At 36.6% G+C, this 25,952-nt stretch overlaps 1 long non-coding RNA gene across 1 annotated transcript in view; it reads right to left on the reverse strand.

Annotated features, from left to right (window-relative positions):
- LOC309792260 overlaps positions 1–25,952 on the reverse strand; it is an 83,976-nt gene that overhangs the window by 55,332 nt on the left and 2,692 nt on the right. The window contains exon 2 of the long non-coding RNA XR_014291659.1: positions 21,156–21,315. This is a non-coding gene — a long non-coding RNA (uncharacterized lncRNA). The remainder of the gene's footprint in view (positions 1–21,155; positions 21,316–25,952) is intronic.

Raw genomic sequence — 25,952 nt, forward strand, 5'->3', positions numbered from 1 at the left:
TCATCAGCCTCTCACGTTCCAGGCCACTATTCACCTGCCCTAATAATATAATATAAATAAAGTGTCTGATATGTACCATGTCTTAAAAATGGTAGCTATTATTGCTGTGACTTTAATTGTGGTTGTCTCCATGGTAATGGCAGTAGTAGTGATTATTATAAAAATAAGGTAACCTCTGAAAATAAACTTTAGAAGCACTTTTAAAATGTCCATATCTGTCACCCTTGGAAAGTATGGCTTAATGTTTGGTTTTAAAATCATGCACGTTTTGGCATATCTTCATGTGTATAGTTTTTTTATTATTATTATTATTGGAGTATAGTTGCTTTACAATGTTGTGTTACTTTCTACGGTACAGCAAAGTGAGTCAGCTATACGTATACATATATCCCCTCTTTTTTGGATTTCTTTCCCATTTAGGTCACCACAGAGCACTGAATAGAGCTCCCTGTGCTTTACAGTAGATTTCTCATTAGTTATCTATCTTATACACTATACTACAGGGCTGCAGTAATCAAGACAGTATGGTACTGGCCCCAAAACAGAAATGTAGATCCATGGAACAGGAGAGAAAGCCCAGAGATACCCGCACAGCTATGGTCACCTAATCTATGAAAAAGAGGTCGGAATATACAATGGAGAAAAGACAGCCTCTTCAATAAGAGGTGCTGGGAAAACTGGACAGGTACATGTAAAAGAATGAAATTAGAACACTCCCTAACACCATACACAAAAATAAACTCAAAATGGATTAAAGACCTAAACGTAAGGTCGGCCACTATAAAACTCTTAGAGGAAAACATAGGCAGAACACTCTTTGACATAAATTGCAATAAGATTTTTTTGGCCCACATCTTCATGTGTATTTAAAGACAAGTCTGCCTATTTAAATATCTATGGTATAGAGGCAATTCTTATTGGATCAAACTTATTTTTTTTTATGGAAATAAGCACCCATTCATTGGATGTATGTGTTAAGTATGCATTTGCTTAAAACAGGTCCACCTCCAAATATATAAAAGAAAATTATATATTAAACCATTTTACATAGGTAGAAACTGAGGGAGGGAAAGTTACTAAAATTAGTAGAATGCCAAACTTCATATACAAATGATTTTCACAATAACCATGACTATTCCACTGAAGTAACTTTTGTCAAAGACATTCAATACCTCCAAGTTACCAAATTTATCAGTCAATTCTTTGTATTCATCTTGCTAAAGAATTTGACAAAGTTGAACCCTCCTCCCTTCTTTTTTTTGGCCATGCTACCCAGCATGGGGGATCTTAATTCCTGACCCGGGATCCAAGCCATGCCCCCTGCAGTGGAAGCACTGACTCCTAACCACTGGACTGCTAGGGTATGCCGGATCCTTCTCCCTTCTTGAAATATTTTCTTCACTTAGCTTGTCTGACACTGAATTATCTGATTTTTATCCACACCTTCTCTTGCTCCTTCTTGATCTTTTTCTGCTGGTTGCATCTCTTATTCCTGACTTTTAAATTATGGTGTAACTGAAATCCTTCTCTTTCTGTAATCTCCTCCTAGATGATTTCCTGCAGTTCTACTGCCTTAAATATCATCTAGATGTTGTGATACTCAAACATACAGCCCTAAACCCCATGATATTTACTCCTTATAGTACATCTCCATGGGTGTTTTATAGACACTTCAAAACTTATCCAAAACAAATATATTTATTTCTGACCCCAACTCCTCTCCCAAACATCTTATGTCTCACATAGCTCCTATCATCCAGCCAAAGTCTGGAACTGATTCCTCATTTTTCTTAACTTCACAGAGACAGTCCTTCAGAAAACCTTGCCTGTTCAAACTGCAAACATATCTCCAATCTACAACTGCTTTTTTTTTTCATAGCTGCCTCTCAAGTTTCATTATTTCTTACTTGGGCTGCTGAAATAGCTTTTTAACTGGTGTCCCAGCTTCTAGTTTTGCTCTGCTGTATTCCATTCCCTAGAAAACATCTAGAGTAATCATTGTAAAACATATATAGATTGTATCGCTTATCTGTTTAAACCCTCTAAGGTCTTCTCATTATTGGCTCAAGTCCCAGAGCACCCACATAAACAATTTCTTGCTTTCTTTTTAGATCACTTCTATAAATACTCCTCCCTCATTTACACATTCCAACTACACTCGTCACCCTTCTCTATTCCCCAGTCTTGTCAAAATTCTTCCCACCTCAGGGCTTTTTTTGACAGTGTTCCCCCCACAGCCTGGAAGGTTATCCTGCAATATTTTCAAATAGTCAGGACTCTCTTATCATTGAGGTCTTTGTTCAAATGTATACCCAGGACCTAGTAAGAGCTCAATTAATGTGGCCAAATCAACAGGCTGAATGAATGAAACATCACCTCCTCAGAGAGACCCTCATTGCGTATCTGTAATACACCCATCTAAGTACCCATCTCAGCCATTCTCTAGCATTACCATGTTTTATTTTTCTCATAGAACTTAACTATTCTCTGGAATTATTTATTTTCAGGTTTACTGTTGATTATTTTAGTATCTCACAAGAATAAAGTGTCATGAGAGCAGGGATCATCCCTCTCTTATATTCTACTGCATCTCCAGTAGCAGGAACAGTGCTCAGATCAGAGTAAGATTGCAAGGGCAGACACTATGTTGAATAAATAAAGAGTGTATGAGTAAATGTTATCTTCATTTTACAGATAAAGAAAATGAGACTCAGAGAAGTCAAACACATTTTCTAAGATCATATAGGTCATATAGATTAGTGGCTGAACAAGGATCCCAAGATGAAACTGTTTCACCTCAAATTCCTTTCTTTTCCCAACATGCCATAGTAGGTGGCAACATGAGATCCAGACAAGATGTGTAGACTCATTTCTTTCTGCTTCTCCACACTAAGGTTAATGACAAATTCTGGAAATAACACAAAAGGCAATCAAAGAAAAACTCTGGAAGGTGAGAAGAGGAAGGTAAACTGGTTTGGAATCCCGGGACTAGAAAAATAATACAACAGGAGAGCAATTCACATGCATTCTCCTCTCATCTAGCAATAGCATTCAGGCAAGGGAGATTCTTTCCTCCCCCCACATTGTAATGGGAGTCCTTTTGATAACACCAGGTGAGACCAGCACCACCTATAAGGGGGATGGATAGGGAACCCAACTAACAGTAAGTTGCAGGGGAAGGGCTCTACTTCCATGCAGAGCCTGAGGCTCTCTCCTCCTTCATCAAGTGATACAAGGCAACTGGGCAACACTAGCCAGAGGGATCCCACCACAACCCCTCCTGGCCAGGGAAGACTTATCAACCCTATGGGCTGAGGCTCCTCCTCTCCACCCAGAGAAACCTGCACCCCAGCCTCAGGAAATCTTTTCTGGCTTCTTGGGCAGCACCAGCAGAGACCAATAACTACCACATCAGTGCCTGATAAACCAAGTAGACCAAAATAATATTGCAAATACCCTGAAATTAAACTGCTGTTGGAACCACAGCCCAAAACAATAAGCCAGAGCCTGTGTACTAAACAATAGGATAATTGTTGTCTAAACATAAGATTTAAACAAGATCCAGAGTTTTCTATCATAATAGATTAAATGTCCAGGATACAACCAAAAATCACTCCTCTTGCCAAGAATCAAGAGACAACTTGAATGAGATAAAACAATCAACAGATGCTAATGACAAGATGAATCAGTTATAAAAGGTATCTAACAAGGAATTTAAAGCAGCTATCATAAAAATGTTTCCACAATCAAGTATAAATTCCCTTGAAACAAATGGAAAAAATATTACAAAATCTCAGCAAAGAAATGGAAAAAATAAAAATTAGCTAAATGCAAATTATAGAACTGAAAAATATGATAATAGGAACAATAAACTTGGTGGATGGTCTCAATAGTAATGGAGGTGACAGAGGAGTGAAACAGTGAACTTGAAGAAAGATCAATAGAATTTGCTCAGTATGAAAAAAATAGAGAGAAAGTAGACTGGAAAAAAAAATAAACAAAGGCTCAGAGACCCATAGGATTATTAAAAAAGACTCAATATTCGTATCATCAGAGTCCCAGGAAGGCAAGGAGAAAAAAGAGAGTAGGGTGGAAAGGGTATCTGAAGAAATAATGGCTGAAAGTTTCCCAAATTTGGCAAAAGACACAAACCTAAAGATTCAAGAATATAAGTGAATCTTAAAATAGGGTAAACCCAAAGAATAAGTAAGCTTCTGAAAATCAAGACGAAACAAAACAAAACAACACCAAAAAACAAAAATAAAAACAAAAAAATAACCTTGAAAGCAGTCAGAGAGAAGTGAGGCATTACTTACAGGAGAACACTCATTCTAAAGACAATGGATTTCTCATACAAAACTACAGAGGATAGAAGGAAGTAGCTAACTTTCAATGTTGTGTTATTTTCCTAAAAAACGGGAAGAATCATTAACTGTCACTAAACATATAGATAAATCTCTGATGGTACTTACCTAGACACAAACTAGATTAAGTGGCAATGTGAGAAGCAACCCTGCACAAATCAATGCCTGAAGCTCAGTGGAGGCATCTCTTTGAGAATCTCCTGGGTCTTCCTTAAGTGAATTTCTTATTTAATACATAGCCTACACATTAAGTCCTAAGAAGGCTTTCTAAATTTGAGAAAAACCTATCCAACCACTTTACAATATGCAGTAACCATCAGAGAGAAACAATTTTCTTTATATAGATTGGTCAGGACAGCACATTCCAGCTTGGTGTTACATGCATTTTATAGAAGCATGCTCAATTTTCAATGTTGTTGTAAAATCTTCAGCTTAGTCTTACCATGCATTGCCCTTTAAAAAGGACGGTCATGCTGGAAAGATACAAAGTACTTATTTTTATGGATATATATCAATATAGCTTTCAGACTTTCTTATAAGATTAGAAATCTCACTGAAGGACAGCAAATGTTAAATGGTAGGGACCCACTAGGAAAGACTGAAGGGAAAATAAGATTGCTGATTGCAGCTTCTTTAAAAGTAACTGTCATTATTTGGTCTTGGCATTGCATTTTATTTAAAATATTCTTGTTTTATATATACAAAAATTCTCTTGAAATGATTATTAGGCAATTAATGTCTTTTGAGAACTAAAGGCAATCTTTTAAGTGAGCAAGGTATTCCAGCTTTTCCTCTGATAATATATCCTCAATGAAATGTAACTCGAAAATGGATTTTCTTATCATCCATGAAAAAGTATAAATTTAATCTAGTTTCAATTTCTTTATCTCAATATCCTTTTAATTGACACTTTGCCTCATCTAATAAAAAAGCACCCTCTCCACAATCACAACTATTAAAATCCTATTTTGGCCTTGTCAAGACTAACTGACAGCAACTTGAAGCTTAAACGCTGATAGCTGAAAATCTAATCCTCAAGCTAGTAAAAATCTTCAGTATCCTCACTGAATATATATCTATTATTCTTTATACCTAACTTCAAGAGGATTTAGAATGACAGATAACAAGATTCGAGAGAGCCTTAATGCACTTTAATTCTAGCTTTAAAAGTATTAGGAACTCTGATTTTTTCCTCTAAAATATATTTAAATATAGAAAAGGAGCTAAAGGTAAGTTATACAGACTTTTTAAAACATACCATTCACTGCCTTTTTAAAAATAATTCAATTTGTCCACCACCCATGAAAAAAAGTATGAGCCCAGAGCTATGATTCAGTGTATCAAAATCCCAAATCCAAAAGAGAATATACTCAAAATGTAGAGTGTATCCACTGGGATATAGCTGATCAAAACTCTACATTACCAGCCAAAAGCAAAGCAAATCCACAAACAAGTGAGTCCACAAGTGTCTGAAAACCCAATCCTACTTTGTTAAATAACATAAAATTGTGATACTGGTAGTTAAATTAGAGTTCTGCTGGTGGTTAAAGAACTTATTAATAACACACAATGAGTTTATATCATGCAACATCACACACATACATTAAAAATCATATACAAAGGTGAGAAAATGCTTATTTTCTATATTGTTTCTATATTTTTATATGCCTATTTTCTAATTGTTTCTATACTCTATAAAAACAGAATAGGAAATTACATTTCTAACGGCATTTGGATTTTGTATACATCTCTTACCCCCATTTATTGCTTTGCTTTCACATATGATTCAAATATTTGTGTATGCAAACATACATGTAAACCCTGATTGTGAGTCATAGATGCATTTTCATCAGTTTACCCAACTGAGCAGCTGTCTCATTTTCATTGAATTTTCTGATACTACTCTACTACTCTTGCTTCTAGAAGTGGTGGTTTTCCTTTAGTAAATTAAGAAGACTCACAGAATTTAGCAGGGATGTCATCAAGATGGAGAAAAAGGAGACCCCAGCCTCTGTCCTCCAACAAAGATAAAAAATTAGCTATCCACAAACATAAAACAGCTCTGGGGAAGCTCTGGAGCTCAGTTAGGAAATATCAGCAACAGAGTAGAGCAACAACAACAAAAAAAACAAAACTGAGAATAGTTTTCCAAAGAAGGGAAGAGAGCTTCATTTTGCCTGTATCATCCTATCCCCCAAGCCAGCATCACTCAGCACCAGGAAGGAACTCCCCAGCTAGAAAAAGTTCCCCTCACAGGGAAAGGAAGAGAAGAGTGAGCAACCAGCTTCCTTAGCCTTTCAGGGCACTACATGGAGGTTCCTTATTCACTTTCACCCCACCTGGAGACCTGAAAAGCTGAGACATATAGAGATGAATAAGAACAAGAAATAAAAGCAGGGGTTACCAGTAGCAGTCACACAGCTGGAGGAATTAGAGCTCCCAGTGACCTACTCTGCAGACAAACTCAGCTGCTTCTGCCACTGAAGAAAGCAGTAGTCGGTACAGCTTCCATCACTGGCCTCCACTGCCATGAGCCTGCAATGAGACCCAGCAGTCACAAGAGTGCACTCTGACAGCAGGTGCACTCTGACAGCAGGTGCACTGGTGGTGGGGATGAAAATTTGTACAGCCACTATGGAAAAGAGTATGGAAGTTCCTCAAAAAATTTAAAAATAGAACTACCATATGATCCAGCAATCCCACTTCTGAGTATTTATTGAAGAAGATAAAAATTACTATCTCAAAGAGATATCTGGACTCCCAGGTTCTTTGCATCATTATTCACAATAGCCAAGACATTTCCAGAAACAATCTTTGATGAATAATTTGATAGATGAATGTATTTTAAAATGTGGCATACATGTATACAATGGAATGTTATTCAGCCATAAAAAGAAGGAAATCTTGCCATTCACGATGTCATGGCTAGACCTTGAAGGCATTACGCTAAGTGAAATAAGTTAGACAGAGAAAGACAAATACTGCATGACCTCACTTGTACCAGGATAGAAAAACATTGAACTCCATGAAACAATAGAATGGTGGTTGCCAGGGACTGAGGGGCATGAGTGAAATGGAAAGATGTTAGTCAAAGAGTACAGACTTCCAGTTTTAAGATGAGTAAGGTCTGGAGATCTCATGGTAATGGTGACTATAATTAACAATGCTGTACTGAATACTTGAAAAATGCTATAAATGTAGAATATTAATGTTCTCACCATGACAATAATAAAATGGTAATTATGTGATGTAAAGGATGTATTAACCAACGTTATTATGGTAAATGTTTCACAATACATACGTATATCAAATCATTTCATTGCACACTCTAAACTTACACAATGTTATGTGTCAATTATGTCTTAGGGGAAAAAAAGAGAAAAAATGAAGACATATGAACATCCAAGGTAAGAAGAACAAAATAGTCTTTCTAATATGGTCACATTGCTGTCAGCTGAAAACTAGAGAAACACTTGTTCTTAAGAAGTAAATTTGGGAATTCCCTGGCAGTCTAGGAAATCTGCTAGTGGGTGTCAGGACTTGCCCTGCTGTCCCAGGAGGACACAGATAGCTCCCCCCACTAGGAAATCTGTGCAGAAGACTGGCTAAAACCACAGCTGGGTCCCAGGGGCTGTGACTAAGGAAGAAGTGCTGAAATTTCTCCTCACAGCTAAACAAACTGTGAAGTTACACATCCACCGATGGCTTCCCAAATTCAGCACTTGCAAAACATTTGAAAGACCAACAAGTGCTCTTACAGCTGGGATGGGTCTGGCTTTAGCAACTGTAATCTCTGTGGGTTGTATAAGCAGGGTTTGCGCCACACTAGAGTTCGAGCTGCCTCCATAGTTCCCACAGTGGGTCCAAGTGAATGACTACCGCAGTCCTGGGACCTGACCTCAATGGACCTGCACCAGTGGCTGGGTGAAAACAACACCTGAGAGTCACCAGGGCTGATTGCCAGCATACCCACAGTTAAGGCAGGACCGAGAGCAATGCCAACAACAGTATACTCTGTGAGCTCACACTGTGGGCAAAAGAGGACACAACAGAGCACATTCACAGGTGAACAACTCCAGAGGAGGAATACTCAGTGGCTTCTCTCTCAGTGAGAATGTTCCAGTCCCACCTACCTTGCACTACAGATCAGAATCACAGCTAAGAAACAGATCTGGGGGCCTCTACTCCAACAACTAAGGAGCAGACGCCAACCCTGACAAGGCAGTGACAACCACAGAACAAAGGGGAGGCCCCACTCAATGTCTAGGGCAGGCTATGATCACCATAACACAAATTAACCCCCCTATCTAGGGGATAATGTCACAAGACTCCAGACCAAGCTCACCCACCAGGGAGCAGACACCAGAAGCAAGAGGAAGTATGATCCTGCAGTCTGTGGAAAGAAGACCACAAACACAGTAAGTCTGACAAAATGAGATGACAAAGAAATATGTTGAAGATGAAGGAGCAAGATAAAAACCTAAAAAAAGAACTAAATGAAGAGGAGATAAGCAATCTATCTGGAAAAGAATTCAGAGTAATGACAGTAAAGTTGATTCAAGATCTTGGAAAAAGAATGGAAGCATGGATCCAGAAGATAAAAGGAAGTTTAACAAAGACCTAGAAGAACTAAAGAACAAACAAACAGAGATGAACAAGACAATAACTAAAATGAAAAATACACTAGAAGGAATCAATAGCAGAATAACTGAGGCAGAAGAATAGATAAGTGATGTGGAAGACAGATGGTGGAAATCTCCATCATGGAACAGAATTTAAAAAAAATGAAAAGAAATGAGGAAAGTCTCAGAGACTTCTGGGACAATATTAAATGCACCAACATTCGACTTATAGGTGTCCCAGAAGAAGAAGAAAAGGGGAAAGGTCCTGAGAAAATATTTCAAGAAATTATAGTTGAAAACTTCCCTAATATGGGAAAGGAAATAGTCATCAAAGTCCAGGAAGCACAGAGAGTCCCATACAGGACAAACCCAAGGAGGAATACGCTAAGACACATGTTAGTCAAACTAACAAAAATTAAATACAGGGAAAAAATATTAAAAGAAACAAGGGAAAAGCAACAAATAACATACAAGGGAATCCCCATAAGGTTATCAGCTGATTTTTCAGCAGAAACCCTGCAGGCCAAAATGGAGTGGCAGGGTATATTTAAAGTGATAAAAGGGAAAAACCAAGATTACTCTACCCATCAAGGATCTTGTTCACATTCGATGGAGAAACCAAAAACTTTACAGACAAGCTAAAGCTAAGAGAATTCATCACCACCAAACCAGCCTTACAACAAATGCTAAAGGAAATTTTCTAGGCATGAAACATAAGAGAAGACAACAAAAGAGGAAGGGAAGAAAAAAGACCTACAGTAACAAACCCAAAACAATTAAGAAAATGGTAAGAGGAACATACATATTGATAATTACTTTAAGTGTAAATGGATTAAGTGCCCCAACCAAAGACACAGACTGGCTGAATGGATACAAAAATAAGACCTGTATATATGCTGTCTACAAGAGACCAATTTCAGACCTGGGGACACATACAGACTGAAAATGAGGGCATGGAAAAAGATATTCCATGCAAATGGATATCCAAAGAAAGCTGGAGTAGCAATACTCATCTCAGAAAAAATAGACTTTAAAATAAAGACTGTTACAAGAGACAAGGAAGGACACCACATAATGATCAAGAGATCAATCTAAGAAGAAAATATAGCAATTGTAAATATGTATGCACCCAACATAAGGCAATATTTTAACAGCTATAGAAGGGGAAATCAACAGTAACACAATAATAGTGGGTAAAAAAAAATAATAATAGTGGGCAACTTTAACACCTCACTTACACCAATGGACAGATCATCCAGTCAGAAAATTAGTAAGGAAGTACAAGTCTTAAATGACACATTAAACTAGATAGACTTAATTGATATTTATAGAACATTTCATCTGAAAGCAGCAAAATACATGTTCTTCTCAAGTGCACAGAGAACATTCTCCGGGATAAGTCACATCCTGGGTCACAAACCAAGCCTCAGCAAATTTAAGAAAATTGAAATCATATCAAGCATCTTTTCTCACCACAATGTTATGAGATTAGAAATCAATTACAGGAAAAAAAACTGTAAAAAAAAAAAGAACACATGGAGGCTAAGCAATATGCTACTAAATAACGAAGAGATCACTGAAGAAATCAAAGAGGTAATCAAAAAATACCTAGAAACAAATGCCAGTGAAAGCACAATGACCAAAAACCTATGGGATGCAGCAAAAGCAGTTCTAGGAGAGAAGTTTATAGCAATAAAATCTCACCTAAAGAAACAAGAAAAATCTCAAATAAACAAGCTAACCTTCCACCGAAAGCAAATAGAAAAAGAAGAACAAACAAAACCCAAACTTAGTAGGAGGAAAGAAATCATAAAAGTCAAAGGAGAAATAAATGAAATAGAGATGAAGAAAACAATAGCAAAGATCAATGAAACTGAAAGCTGGTTCTTTGAGAAGATAAACAACATGATAAACTTTTAGCCAGACCCATCAAGAAAAAAGGGAGCAGACTCAAATCAATAAAATTAGAAATGAAAAGGGAGAAATTACAACTGACACTACAGAAATACAAAGGATCATAAGAGACTACTATAAGCAACTACATGCCAATATAATGGACAACCTGGAAGAAATAGACAAATTCTTCAAAAAGTACAACCTTCCAAGACTGAACCAGGAAGAAATAGAAAATATTCACAGACCAATCACAAGTAATGAAATTGAAACTGTGAATAAAAATTTTCCAACAAACAAAATCTAGGAGTAGATGAATTCATAGGTGAATTCTTTCAACCACTTAGAGAAGAACTAACACCTATCCTTCTCAAACTCTTCCAAAAAAACTGCAGAGGAAGATCATTCTATGAGGCCACCATCACCCTGATACCAAAACCAGTCAAAGATATCACAAAAAAAGAAATTACAGACCAATATCACTGATGAACATAGATGCAAAAGTCCTCAAAAAAATACTAGCAAACAGAATCCAACAAGACATTAAAAGGATCATACACCATGATCAAGTGGGATTTATCCCAGGAATGCAAAGATTCTTCAACATATGCAAATCAATCAATGTGATACACCATATTAACAAATTGAATAATAAAAATCATGTGATCATCTCAATAGATGCAGAAAAAGCTTTCAACAAAATTCAACACCCATTTATTATAAAAACTCTCCAGAAAGTATGCATAGAGGGAGACTACCTCAATATAATAAAGGCCAAATATGAAAAACCCACAGGAAACATCATTCTCAATGATGAAAAACTGAAAGCATTTCCTCTCAAATCAGGAACAAGACAAGGTTGTCCACTCTCGCCACTATTACTCAAAATAGTCTTGGAAGTCCTAGCCATGGCATCAGAGAAGAAAAAGAAATAAAAGAAATGCAAACAGGAAAGGAAGTAAAACTGTCACTGTTTGTAGATGACATGATACTATACATAGAAAATCCTAAAGATGCTACAAGAAAACTACTAGAGCTCATCAATGAATTTGGTAAAGTTGCAGGATACAACATTAATACACAGAAAACTCTTGCATTCCTATACACTAACAATGAAAGAACTAAAGAACAAACAAACAGAGATGAACAAGACAATAACTGAAAGCCCAGAGATAAACCCATGCACCTATGGTCACCTAATCTATGACAAAGGAGGCAAGAATATACAGTGGAGAAAAGACAGTCTCTTCAATAAGTTGTGCTGGGAAAACTGGACAGCTACATGTAAAAGAATGAAATTAGAACTCTCTATAACACCATACACAAAAATAAACTCAGAATGGATTAAAGACCTATTAGGCCAGACAGTATAAAACTCTTAGAGTAAAACATAGGTAGAACACTCTTTGACATAAATTGCAGCAAGATGTTTTTTGACACACCTCCTAGAGTAATGAAAATAACAACAAAAACAAACAAATGGAATCTAATTAAACTTAAAACGTTTTGCACAGCAAAAGAAACCATAAACAGAACAAAATGACAACTCTCAAAGTGGGAGAAAATATTTACAAGTATTAATCCCTTGTCGGAAGCAACTGACAGGAGATTAATCTCCAAAATATACAAACAGCTCATGCAGCTTAATATCAAAAATACAAATAACAATCAAAAAGTGGGTGGAAGATCTAAATAGACATTTCTCTGAAGAAGACATACAGATGGCTAAAAAGCACATGAAAAGATGCTCAACATCACTAATTATTAGAAAAATGCAAATCAAAACTACAGTGTGGTATCACCTCACACCAATCAAAATGGCCATCATCAAAAAATCTACAAACAATAAATGCTGGAGAGGGTGTGTAGAAAGTGAACCCTCTTGCACTGTTGGTAGGAATGTAAATTGATACAGCCACTATGGAGAACAGTATGGAGGTTCCTTAAAAAACTAAAAATAGAACTACCATATTACCCCACAGTCTCACTCCTAGGCATAGACCCTGAAAAAACCATAATTCAAAAAAGACACATGCACCCCAATGTTCATTGCAGCACTGTTAATAATAGCCAGGACATGGAAGCAACCTAAATGTCCATCAACAGAGGAATGAATAAAGAAGATTTGGTCCATAAATACAATGGATTATTACTCAGCCATAAAAAAGAACAAAATAATGCCATTGCAGCAACATGGATGGACCTAGAGATTGTCATACTGAGTGAAGTAATTCAGACACAGAAAGACATATATCATATGATATTGTTTACATGTGGAACCTAAAAAAATAGAGTACAAATGAACTATTTATAAAACAGAAGTAGAGTCACGGATGTAGAAGACAAACTTATGGTTACCAGGGAATAAGGGGGGGAGGGATAAATTGGGGGATTGGGACTGACATGTACACACTACTATATAAAAAATAGATAACTAATAAGAACCTGCTGTGTAGCACAGGGAATACTACTCAATACTCTGTAATGACCTATATGGGAAAAGAATCTAAAAAAAAAAAAAAGTGGATAGATATAAATGTATAACTGATTCACTTTGCTGTATACCTGAAATTAACACAACATTGTAAATCAACCACACTAAAATAAAATTTTTTTAAATAAATTAAAATCTATTATAAAGCAAAAAACAATAAAAATTAAAGCTAAAATTGTGCTCTTATTATATACAGGTCCTCTGCTATGCACATTCATGATCTCATTTAATAGTCTGATCACAAATTAGAAATTTGCTTTCACAAACACTATGTAAATTTACTACAACCCAAAGCTGGTGAAAGACAAAGCTTAGATGTTTCAAAATCAACTCTTTTCACTACACAGAACTAATTATGGGATCCCATATGAATATGCCTGAGAGAGTTACAAAGGAAGAATGGGTAGGTGACAGGCTGCTGCCAGTCATCTACAACTGAGAAAATAACACCACCACTCCCCCAGTTACTCAAGACATGTTTTCTATGCTTCTCTTCCCCTCAATACCCTTATCAATCTTTCAGCAAGCCTTGTCTACTCTACCTTGAAATTGTATCTCAAATCCCTGCACTTCTGCTATCACTCTAGTCTGAGGAATAACCATATGTTATTTGCCCAATGCAACAGACTCCAAACTAGGCTCCCTAAGTTTTCTTGTGACCCCTTCTAGTGTATTCTTCACTTGGCAGTCAGAAAACATAAATTAAATAAAATAATTCCACTCCTCACTTACAAACTTATTTGGTTTATGAGTCATACTTGCAAAGCCCTACAAGACTTATCTTCTGTCTACATCACCTCCCAAAATTCTCACCTGCTATCTACTTCTCTCCTGACATACTGACCTTTTCTTGGCTCTTCATATGCACCAAACTCATCCTCAGACTTAGGGCTTTTTCACTAAACTGTTCTCTTCTCTCAAAATGTTCTTCCACAGATCACTGCGTAGTTATCTTCTGGTCAGTCAATTCCATGTTTAAATGTTACTTTTTTTTTTTTTTTTTTTTTTTTTGCCTTGCGTGGGCCTCTCACTGTTGTGGCCTCTCCCGTTGTGGGGCACAGGATCCGGACACACAGGCTCAGCGGCCATGGCTCACGGGTCTAGCTGCTCCTCAGCATGTGGGATCCTCCCGGACCGGGGCACGAACCCGTGTCCCCTGCATCGGCAGGTGGACTCTCAACCACTGCACCACCAGGGAAGCCCTAAATGTTACTTTTTTGAAGAGTTCTTTCCTAGCCTCCTCAGGAAAGTGACCACACAGACCCTTTCTATCACATCATCCCATTAAAATTTTCTTTTTAAAACTTACCACTATCTATTTTAAAACTAGTATTTGTTTATTAATTACCAATTTATCATTGATTATCTCTCTGTTTCCCCACAAGCATGAACCTAATCCAGATGATCAAAACCTGTCCCCTTTTGTTCACCCCTGCATCATCAACATGTACTGATGTAGAGTAAGTGTCCCATAAATAACCGTTGACTTAATTAATGATCCTAATTTGCTTTCAGCAACAGTCTTATTTTCTTCACATCCTAGAGTCTCCTTAAAACATGAGAAATCCACAGGTATTTCCAATTTCTAATGTTTTACCTATGACAGCATCTCTTATTGTCAGAATTAGCCAAACTAAAATAGTTTTATTCTTTTTATCATTTTAGTATTTTTTCTTCTACATCTATTCAGGAAATATTTGATCCTTGTGAAGGAAAAGCCATCTATAGTCAATGAAGAATAATAAAGTGAGATCAAAATAGGTATATACAGTAAAATAAGCTCAGAAATTAATAAATAACTCAAAATAACAGAGGCATTTTGAATGTAGGAAGTAGACATATGGTAAAACAGCTCTAGGTACAACACATGCTATCAACACAGTAGCATTGCTTTCGTGGCTCAAAATAGATTAGCAAAAGAATGAACAGCAAGCCAAATGCAAAATAATGAGCAGGGAGAGAGATGAAAAGGAAGAGAGTGAGACCAAGCACAGCCCTATGGGGCTCCTGGGCACAAAAACTTTCTGTGTCCTCCATTTCTTTGATTACAAGAAATAGCCTTTATTCAGCCTCCATGACCTTCCCTGAGTTCCAAAGGGCAGATTCAAGCAGTTGTTAATTAGGGAAGGAAAGGGATGCTACACCAGGGAGAAACAAACAGTCAAGAGAAACAATAGTGCAGCCTTGGGGCAAGGTCCTCGTTCCCAATCAACGGATACACACAGCAATATCCTTGAGCTGTTTTGCAGATACTGAAACCCCCTCCAGGTGGGAGAAGTTAACGATTAACAATGGTATGCTGCCCACAAGCATGTAGACCCCAGACCAGTTGGAAACTGAAGGCTGATGATGCTGACTCCTACTTACTTCACCACCAACCAGTCAGAAGAATATCCACAAGCTGATCACGCCCTCTTTGAACAATTACTATAAAACTTCTCACTATCCTCTCCAAGTTGGGACACGTACCTTTTTGAGACAGGAGCCCGCTGTGTCCCCCTTTGCCTGGCAAAGTAATAAACCTCTACTTCACCAAAATCTGTCTCCAAGATTCAATTTGGCACCAGTGTACAGAGAAGCTGAGTTTCAGCGTCAAAAGTTCTTAGAAATAAACTAATAAATCAATGGTTAAACAGTATAAAATAATCAAATATTTCAGAAAAAATTCCTTCCGTAAAATTTTTTTTTCAGAAAAGTAGTATTTCCCATTTAATTTCTTTGCTGAATTCCAAATTACCATTAAATATTTTTCTACTTGGTTTGATAAAGAAAAGAAACTAGTGATATGAATAGTAGTTGATAAATGGAATATTTTCTTGCCATATCAGTAAACAAAGGATGTCATAGTCATCAGGGATTGCAGGCATGCAGCCACCACCAAAGGCGAGCTGGTGAGCTGGTGAGCCCTGAGGGAACTCAGGATGTAATGACACAGGATACTGGCCCCAGATAGCTGAGGTACATATCAAAGGAATGATTTTAGTGAGCCTAGACTCTTGCATCTTCCCATACATAGAAAAGCGCTAAATTCCTTAACTTGGGATTTCCAGTTTTCTTTAATTAACAATAATCTTTTGATGTTCCAACTACCTGACTCTTGTTGCAAAACTCCTATATATCCTAGCTCCCCACTCGCCTCCTTGGAGCAGTTTTCTTAGGGTTACTTGAGATGCTGTCTCCTGGGCCTGGAGTCCTAAAGATTCTCGCCAAATAAAATATAACTCTCAACTTTTAGGTTGTGAATGTATTTTTTTTAGTCGACATATAGTCTCCTTTAAAAAGAAAATACTTGAAAATCTGGTATCTGTGTTCAGAAAGTCAGAAACACAAGAGAAAAACATTGTTACATTGAAGTCATCACCTAAATTAACTTTATGTTCTCTCTGCTAACGGATACTAGCTAAACAAGAAGTTCCAGATTTAGTACACATCATGTGATGTGGTCTTTGCAGTCCAGAATTTAGTATCTCTAGGAAAAACAACAATCAGGTTTGCATGCATTGCTTTTTTTTTCTCCTCTAGAATCTCATGTACTTTATTGTTCATGACTTAATTATCCATAGTTCTATAACTTTAATAAAACCTAACTCAAGGAAGTTTTAATTTATTCCATATCAGCTTGCAACACTGGCAAAAATGAGTTTAGCAGAAAAAAGCTAACAAGAGCAAAAGTTATCCTGTAAGAATACCTTTCAGTTGTGAACTTAAATTTTTTAAAGGGAAATGAAACATCATTTGTAAAATAAATGACCAAATAAAAATTTTGATGCTTGTGAGAATAAGCAAGTGCTGTAAACAACTAGTTAATGAAACATTTTTATGTAAAGAATGGCTTAAGTCCATACTTTATGCTAACAACTGATATGGACAGAGTAAAGGGACAAAGTAGATGATTAAATAGTTAATCCCATTACGGGATTATAAGTAAAAAAAAAAGTATGGCAGACCCCTTTAAGTTAATGATGACCTAAAAATGGAGGTTTTAACCACAAAATGAAGCAGGCATGCTTAGCAACAAAACCATGCAACAGAAGCATGAGACATGCCCCAAAACAATAAAACAATGGTGGCATGAGATGCACATTCTGCCAGTGAGTTCAGTAAGTTAATAACCCCTAGGACATGCTCTCTGAAAACATAAAAAGTAATAATTTATGGAAAGGTGACATTTCAAAGTGAAAGACCCTCATTGTACTGAGACCTGAAATAATTTTCCATAGTGCCATGACAGTCCTGGCTTGACCAGGTAGGAACAAGAAAACTCCCCTGCCCAACCTGGAGGAGGAGTTGATGATGGAAGCTTGATGTCCACTCAAGAATGAGGAAGAAGGTGGTCTTTTCCCCCTCCCCACTTCTCCTTTGATTATAAAACTATAGCCCATTAAGTTCTTGGGGCTCAGCACCCTCTCACTTGCATGCTTATAAGCTTCACAAGCATCCTATTCTAATAAATCACTTCTTATCTATCACTGTGCCTCTCACTTTATGTCTGTGCTAAGACATAAAGAACAGTAGCTTCTTGGAGCCCCCCATGAAACCCCACCTAGTGGTTTCACAACTACATGCTCAAAGAGATGTCCTCCTAGTTACATGTTCCACAGTATTATCATCCACCCAGACAGTCAAGCACAAACCTGAGTCAGAGTTCATTCAAACAAACATGGATGGGACTCTGAACCAAGATGGCAACATAAGAAGATTCTGACTTTCCCCCCTCCCATGTACACTCCAAATATACAGCCACATATGGAGCAATTCCCTCTGAGAGAAATCCAGAAACTAGTTGAGGGACTCTTACATATGGAATAACCTCTGGCCAACCCCTGGATAGCCCCATACAATCAGGATGGAACCCCCAACTCCCGACTTTCCCTGAGGAGAGAAGTGTTTGGACCACACATCTAGTGCCCCAACTTCAACTGCCCCGCCTGAGGAAAGGACCCCCAAACACCCAGCTCTGAAAGCCAGAGAAGCTTGTGTACACAAGTCACATGGGAACTACAGCAAACAAAAGAGAGGTTGTTATTATTATTATTATTATTATTATTATTAGCCATGCTGCATGTAGGATCTTAGTTCCCCGAACACCCTGCATTAGAAGCATGGAGCCTTAACCACTGGACCATCAGGGAAGTTCCAAGGAGAAGTTATTAATAGACTTTTGAGTGCTTAATGAAGCTGTCTGCATGGGGACCAGCACAAAGGGGGCAGGCAAAAATCCTCATCTCCAAGTTCCTTCCTAGAAGACAATTGATTGCAAATTTTACAAGCTGCTGCCTGAGAGCCTGACTTCTAATTAGCACATGTCAAGGCTGACTGCACTCTCCCCAGAACCTGGGAGCTCTGTTGGACACTTCTCCTGCCTTCTCCCTCTAGCTTACTCCAATAAAAAAGCCAAGCTGCCAGTTATCTCCCTGGAAAAAACTTGTTCACACATGTAGATCCCCAACTTTTGAGGCTGCTGCCTGAGGGACGGACCACCGAATCATCTATCTCTGATAAGCAACAGGGCTCAGCATTCCTGAGTCCCACAAGACTATAACAAACACAGAAGCAGTGGCTAAGAAGCAAACAGTCCTTTGCTGTGGCTATTCCCCCAGGGCACAGCACAAATGGATGTTGACTGAAAACAAATAGACTGTCGGATATTTCTCCAGCAAAGTTGGGTTTATTTGGGGCCAGAAGAGAATTGCAATTCAGGGTCTGCAACCATGGTGAGCCATGTGCAATCCCCACATAACAAGGGAAGGAGAGCACTTTTATGAGAAGAACAAGGAAGTTGGGAGGTCTACAATAAACAAAGAGTCTGTGGCTTTTTTGGCTGAGTCCTTGCCAGGGAAAGGAGCCTTTCTTCTTTCTGTTGGGCTCTGCTCTCATCACAGGGTGTGGGAACTCTCCCTTCTGGTCTTCCAACTCAGTTTAATTGAGATTTCTGGTTATTAATTTTACAGGGAGCAGACGAAAATTCCCATCTTTGGGTTTCTCCCTGTTAGGGCTTAACTACTTTCTTGTAGATAGCCATTTTCTTCCAATGTCATTACATGGTCTTCCTTCCATGTGTCTGTGTCCTAACTCCTTTTCTTATATAGACATATGTCATGTCGGATTAGGGTCCACCTCCATGACTTCATTTACTTTTAATTACCTCTTTAAAAACCCTATCTCCAGGGCTTCCCTGGTGGCTCAGTGGTTGAGAGTCCACCTGCCGACGCAGGGGACACGGGTTCGTGCCCTCGTCCGGGAAGATCCCACAGGCCATGGAGCGGCTGGGCCCATGAGCCATGGCCGGTGAGCCTGCGCTTCCGGAGGCTGTGCTCCGCAACGGGAGAGGTCACAATAGTGAGAGGCCCGCGTACCACAAAAAAAAAAGAAAACCTATCTCCAAATACAGTCACATTCTGAGATACCAGGGTTTAAGACTTCAACACATGAATTTGGGAAGTGAGACATTTTAGCCCATAACACGATTTGAACCCCTCTTCCATATTCCTACTACCACAGTCATAGTTGAGAGCCTGTCTCATGATGTCTATCCTGGAATTTCAACCAATCTAATTACCTCAACTCTCTCTTCCACACTGCCCTCATTCTTGCTTTATCTCTACCAGGATTTTAAAACAGGATAAAATTAGAGCCCTTAGAATGTATTACCCAAGGGTTAGCTCCTGTCTGGAAAATAAATAAGTGGATAAAGTATACTCTAAATGCTTTTAAAGGTCTACTAGCCAAAACAAAACCAAATCATTAATACTACGGTTTAGTTCAGGAAGATATATTACATTTACTTTTATTAAATGCTATCTGAGACACTAGGGAAAAACTTATCTATACAAAAGACCATACCTGTATCTCCCAAGTGTTTATGTTGATGGTTTGTACTCAGTAGACATTACAATTCTCACCTATACAATTTGTAAAATTTAAATTATATTACCTGCCACAGCAAAGGATACAGTTCTTCTATTTTTCTTACTGCTGTATCCCAGGACTCAGAATCTACATAAAATTATTGAGCACTCATACATTCCTCATAGGAGTGATAATGTTATAGCCCTTTGGAAAGTAATTTCCCCACATAAATTCAAAGCCTTAAAAATTTTATTGAGTCGGTAATTCCAATAGGATTCTTTTTTTTTAATAGATCTTTATTGGAGTATAATTGCTTCACAATACTGTGTTAGTTTCTGTTATACACCAAAGTGAATCAGCCATATGCATATCTATGTCCCCTTATCCCCTCTCTCTTGAGCCTCCCTCCCATTCTCCCTATCCCACCCCTCTAGGTCATCGCAAAGCACCGAGCTGATCTCCCTGTCCTATGCTGCTGCTTTCCACTAGCTAACTATTTTACATTAGGTAGTGTATATATGTCGATGCTACCCTCACTTCACCCCAGCATATAGGATTCTAAAGTAAGGACATTATTCTAAATATGGAAATCTTTTGCACAAAGATATTTAATGCAACACAGACATGTAACCCTGAAGAGAGAATTTACATATGTTTATAAGCAGGTCAAATCCTGGATAAAAATAACAATACAAATAATAGCTTAATAGTGAGCCACTTACTATGTGTCAGGCAGTAAACTAAGTGTTTCACAAATATTATCTTATTTAATCATCACAATAACATCATGAATTAAATATTATTATCCCTATTTCTATAGATGGACAAGCTGAGACTTAGAAAGATTAAGTAACTGGTCCAAATTTAAGCTGCTATTAAGTAATGGAGCCAATTTACAAACTGCAAAATGTAATTGATATTAGGATTCATTACCTCTCATTTCCCATATTTTTCAAGGCCACATTCCTTTCAAGTCTACATTGTTCTCATTCTTGCTCTCTCTCCCACTCAGAATTCAATAATTTAATCAATTCATCCTATGGTGTCGAGTAACTGTAGAGTCCTTTCTGAGTCCAAATTTAAAAGAAGACAGCTGAAAGAAACAATGGTTAACCAATATCAGTGGTTCTCAAAGCGTGGACTAGGAACCCATGAGAGTCCCTGAGATCTTTTCAGGAGACAGGTCAAGATTTATTTCACAACAAATCTAAGATATCCATTGCTTGTTTCACTCTCATTATTTGACAAGTATATAGTGTTTTCCAGAAGCTACATGATAGATGCCATCTCAACAGACCAAATGCAGAAACAGATCAGAGAATCTAGGTGCCTTCTGTTAAGCCAGACATTAATCAGATTTGCAAAAATGAAGGGGTTGGGGATTTAACTCTTCTCACTAATCTTTTTTATTTTGGAAAATGTAGTTCTTTTTCATGAAAATATTCTTTATATTAACATGTAGTGGTCTGATTAGTATAGTTGTAAATGTATGTTTTAAATTTTTATACAGCAATATCAATAGATATAACTCACATAAACAAGAGTTCTCTGGAACCCCTAGTCATTTTTAAAAGTATAAAAGTGTCCCAAGACAAAAAAGTGATAATCACTGACCCGGATAAATTATTCAGTAATAATGAGGTCCCTATTAGTGGCTCCCAGTCAGCAAAGAAAACATTTTGGAAGATGTAACATTTCTAGCAGGTTCAATCTGCTCCACAGTCATGGACGCTTACTCTAACTAAGTTTGCTTTCAAGTTCTCATCACTCTTTCAAGATATTTAAAAGAAGCAAATAGTGCAGCCTATTGCACTTATATACAACCCCAATATTCAGGGACTAACAAATCATTTGTCCTTAATCCTAATAAACATTTGCTGATACCTACATGAATCAAGGATTTAATACAATCAATATTTGGCAGTGCTGAGACATAAACCTAAGTTTTCTTATTCCAAATCAATTGTTCTTTCCCTTACATTGCCACTAAATAATGTTTTAAAGCAATCAATTTAAGTACACCCAAGCAGAAACATCGCCACCCACTGTGCCAGTATATCCCCCCACTGCCGTCTCTCAATCTCTTTCACACACACACCCCGCCCTGACACACACACACTTCCCTCTTAATAGAAGCAGAGTTAGACCCACATTTTCTGAAATAAAAAGAGAAATCACTATTTTGACTTTTGCTGTCTTATGGCAAAATAGTCCCTTAAGTATAACAATGATAGAAAAGTTTCTTGCTTCAGTCCCATTGATAACAGCAGTATTGAGCTATTGAGCTGTTACCCTGCATCACTTACTATTCTTGGTGGTTTTTATTCAGCATCTCAATCCTTACAATAACCTGTGAGTTAAGTATTATTATCCCCATTTTACAAATGAGGAAACTAAGGTCTAGAGAGAAAAAATAACTTGCCCCTGGTCACATAACTATTATATTACAGAGCTGGGATTCATACCCAAATTTCTCTATGTGAAATACCTCAGATTCTTAAACCAGCTCTTTATCCTCCTTTGAAATTTTTATTACTATTCTTTTTTCTCTATGTGGTATGTGGGATGGAGTTACTTGCTTGGCTGTTTTGAGGTGGCTGGATATGGTGCACAGAGGCATGGGAAAAATCAAGTTTTATTCTTATTATCTACTAGCTGACTTTTCTTTTAAGATAGTTTTAGTCCCTACTGTGTTATGGTTCCTTAGAAGTTTAAACAACAGGTCATGAAGCAAATGGAATGATTAGTAGCAGTATTTATTTACCCAGCTATTCCCAGTTCAGTAAAAAATAATAAATTGCCTCTCTTTTATAATGTTAACCAAGACACAAGAGAGACCTCAATCCAGAGACTATGGGAAGAAATATGGACAATGGCAAGTACAGTTAATTGAACAGTTTATAGAACATTGAGAGAGTTCAGGGAAAGTGCATTTCCCATTTTTTATCTTCCCATGTTTAATGAAAATCCACCTATATGACTGCATAGAAAAAAAAAGAAATAAAAGATAATTATCATTTTTATTTCTACTTAGAAGCTTATCCAAGCATTTGTATTTGCCGGATCTAGAGGCAAAACATGTAGAGAGTTAGTTGAAAGAGGAGAAAACAAAGATATCCACCTTCAACCTCCCTCTCCTAAATTAAAACCATAAGAAGCATGCACACGCAAGGAAGAGTAGCCCTTGCTTGCCTCAACTAAAGAAAGCCTGCGTGCAGCAACAAAGACCCAATGCAGCCAAAAGTAAATAAATTTATTTAAAAAAATCTAATCTCTTAGCAACCTTGAAGTTATATAGTACAGTAATGTTGACTATAATCACTGTGCTGTATATTAGGTCTTTAGTATTTATTTATCTGTATTATTTATCAGTATTATTTATCATTTCCAAGTTTGTACCCTTAAACAACATCTATTGTGGAAAGTATATTGCTTTTAAAAATATACTTCTAGCAGCAGTCTGGAGCATGGTGAAACAGGAGACTCATAGATAAAGTAAACTGCCACAATAGCCAATAACTGAGAGAACAAATGATGAGAAAATTAGAAAACAACAATTTATGTAATATTAGGGTCAAAAAGACACTTTTCTGAAATATAGGAGCATACAAGAAAATATGAAAAAAAGAAAATCATTTGACAATGTGCTAACTGCAAGCAAAGAAAAACTTAGAGACAAATTTATGATAAATACATTCTCTAACTTTTTTAAAATAACCTAATCATTGTCCTGGAGAAGTTATAATAATAATTTAGTTTAAAAATAAGAGTAAAAGTAAATTTGAAACAAAAGGAAAACAATAAAATGAATCCAAAACTTATATTTTCTTTTAAAAATAATATTGCTAATAAATCTCTAGAAAATCTAGTCAAGAATAAAAGATTGAATAATCAGTAAATAAGATTAAGCATGGAAAAGAGGGTCTGATAACAAGTAAAAGGATTTCTCCTTTAAATTAAATGCAAAGTTGTATGTTTAAGATATCTGAAAAAATTAATGAAATAGATAATTTCCTGAAAAAAAAGTATAAAATTTCAAAATTCACTCAAAGAAAAACAGAAACCTAAAAGGAACAATACTCAGGTAAGATAAGTGAAAATCTATCAAAATATTTAATTTAAAAAATTAATTCCAAAAAAATTGGAAACAGACAATTTTACTAAGATTCCCCTTATGCCTCAAAAGTAATATTTCATTTCAATTATTACTAAAATTTTAGTAAACTTTTAGTGGATGGATATCTAAAAAATCAATAACTGAAAGCACACAAATATCAAGCAATTGAAAATGCAATGAAGAAAGATTTTATTTATAATAGCTACCAAAAACAATATAAAAATTCTGACAATAAAAATGTGACCCCATAGGAAGTAAACTCCCAAACTGTTTACTGAGAATAATCGAGGATCTAAACAAACCATTCTAGAGACATCTACTGGGACTAAGGGTAACAGGGAACGAGCTAATTTTGCCAAATCTAACCAAGTAGAAATATTATTAGATTATTTGAAATTCATAAATTATCGAAAATGGAAAATAGTTTGAAACAATAACAGTTATATAATATGTGTGTAGTGTTTACTATGTGCCATGGCACTTTTACTTTTACATAGATTAACCAATATAATCTTCATGTCTATCCCTTAGGTACATATTATGCTTTTCTGCATTTTATGCAGGAGGAAATAAAAGCTCAGAAAAGGAGACTGCTAACATCACATAGCTAGTGGATTTGGGGAGCAAGTATTAAATTCAGACTGCATGACTCCAAACCCATGCTCTGACCTGCTGTGATAGTCAGCCTCTCAATCCCAAATAAGCAAAAATTGGAGACTGTTCAAATAAATTAGGATAAATATATTGACATATGTTTTTGAAAAATGGAAAATGCTTATATATAATGTTAAGTGAAAAAAGAATAAATAAAACTCTAAGTAATACAATCTCAAATTTATTATCTTTGCCCATTTGTATGTGAATGTGTGTAGAAAGAATAGATTAAAAATTTTTAAAAAAGAAAGAAAGAAACAGCTGGACAGAAATATACCAAACATGTTGTGTGGTTTGAGGTAAGATTATATATGAATTTGATTTTTAAATACATTTCAAATTTTCTGTAAGCAACAGGTACTACTTGTATAAGAAAACAAATAAGGCTGATTGTTAAAAATAGGTATATTTAAAATAGGTGACCATAGAGAAAAATAGTTAAAATTTGTCTTAAAATAGTATTTTACTTAACTGAGACATTCAGTCACAGAATGTTTCCTGTGTTTAACCTTTCCAAAGTATATGAAATCTGCTAAGAGCCAATTACAAGCAAAGCTAAAATATTGCTCCTTCCCAATCCAACTCCCATCATACCCTTCCCTCCTGCCCCCAAACATATATCATGATAAAAGCTAGAAATTTAAGTTCAATACATAAATGTTTTTTATAGGAAAATCCCAGAGTCACATAGTTACACATTTCAAATAGTATAAAAAGCTTATTTTAGTCCTTTATTATTCAATTCATATACAAGGATCAGCAAATTATACACCGATCTGTCCAATTATACATTGTGTGACCTTAGGCTTCATTGCAGGCTTTTTCCTAGCATGTTTCTCTGGTACAAGAAATGAAAGAAAATAAAACAAGTCCAAAACTTTTAGATTATTTTATACCTAAATTAAAAAAAGAAATAAGATAGCATATTTTATCTTTTTGTTCAAATACTAAAATCTTGT

Source organism: Mesoplodon mirus, assembly GCF_964341445.2.
Source record: "Mesoplodon mirus genome assembly, chromosome: 16".
Lineage (NCBI taxonomy): Eukaryota > Metazoa > Chordata > Mammalia > Artiodactyla > Ziphiidae > Mesoplodon > Mesoplodon mirus.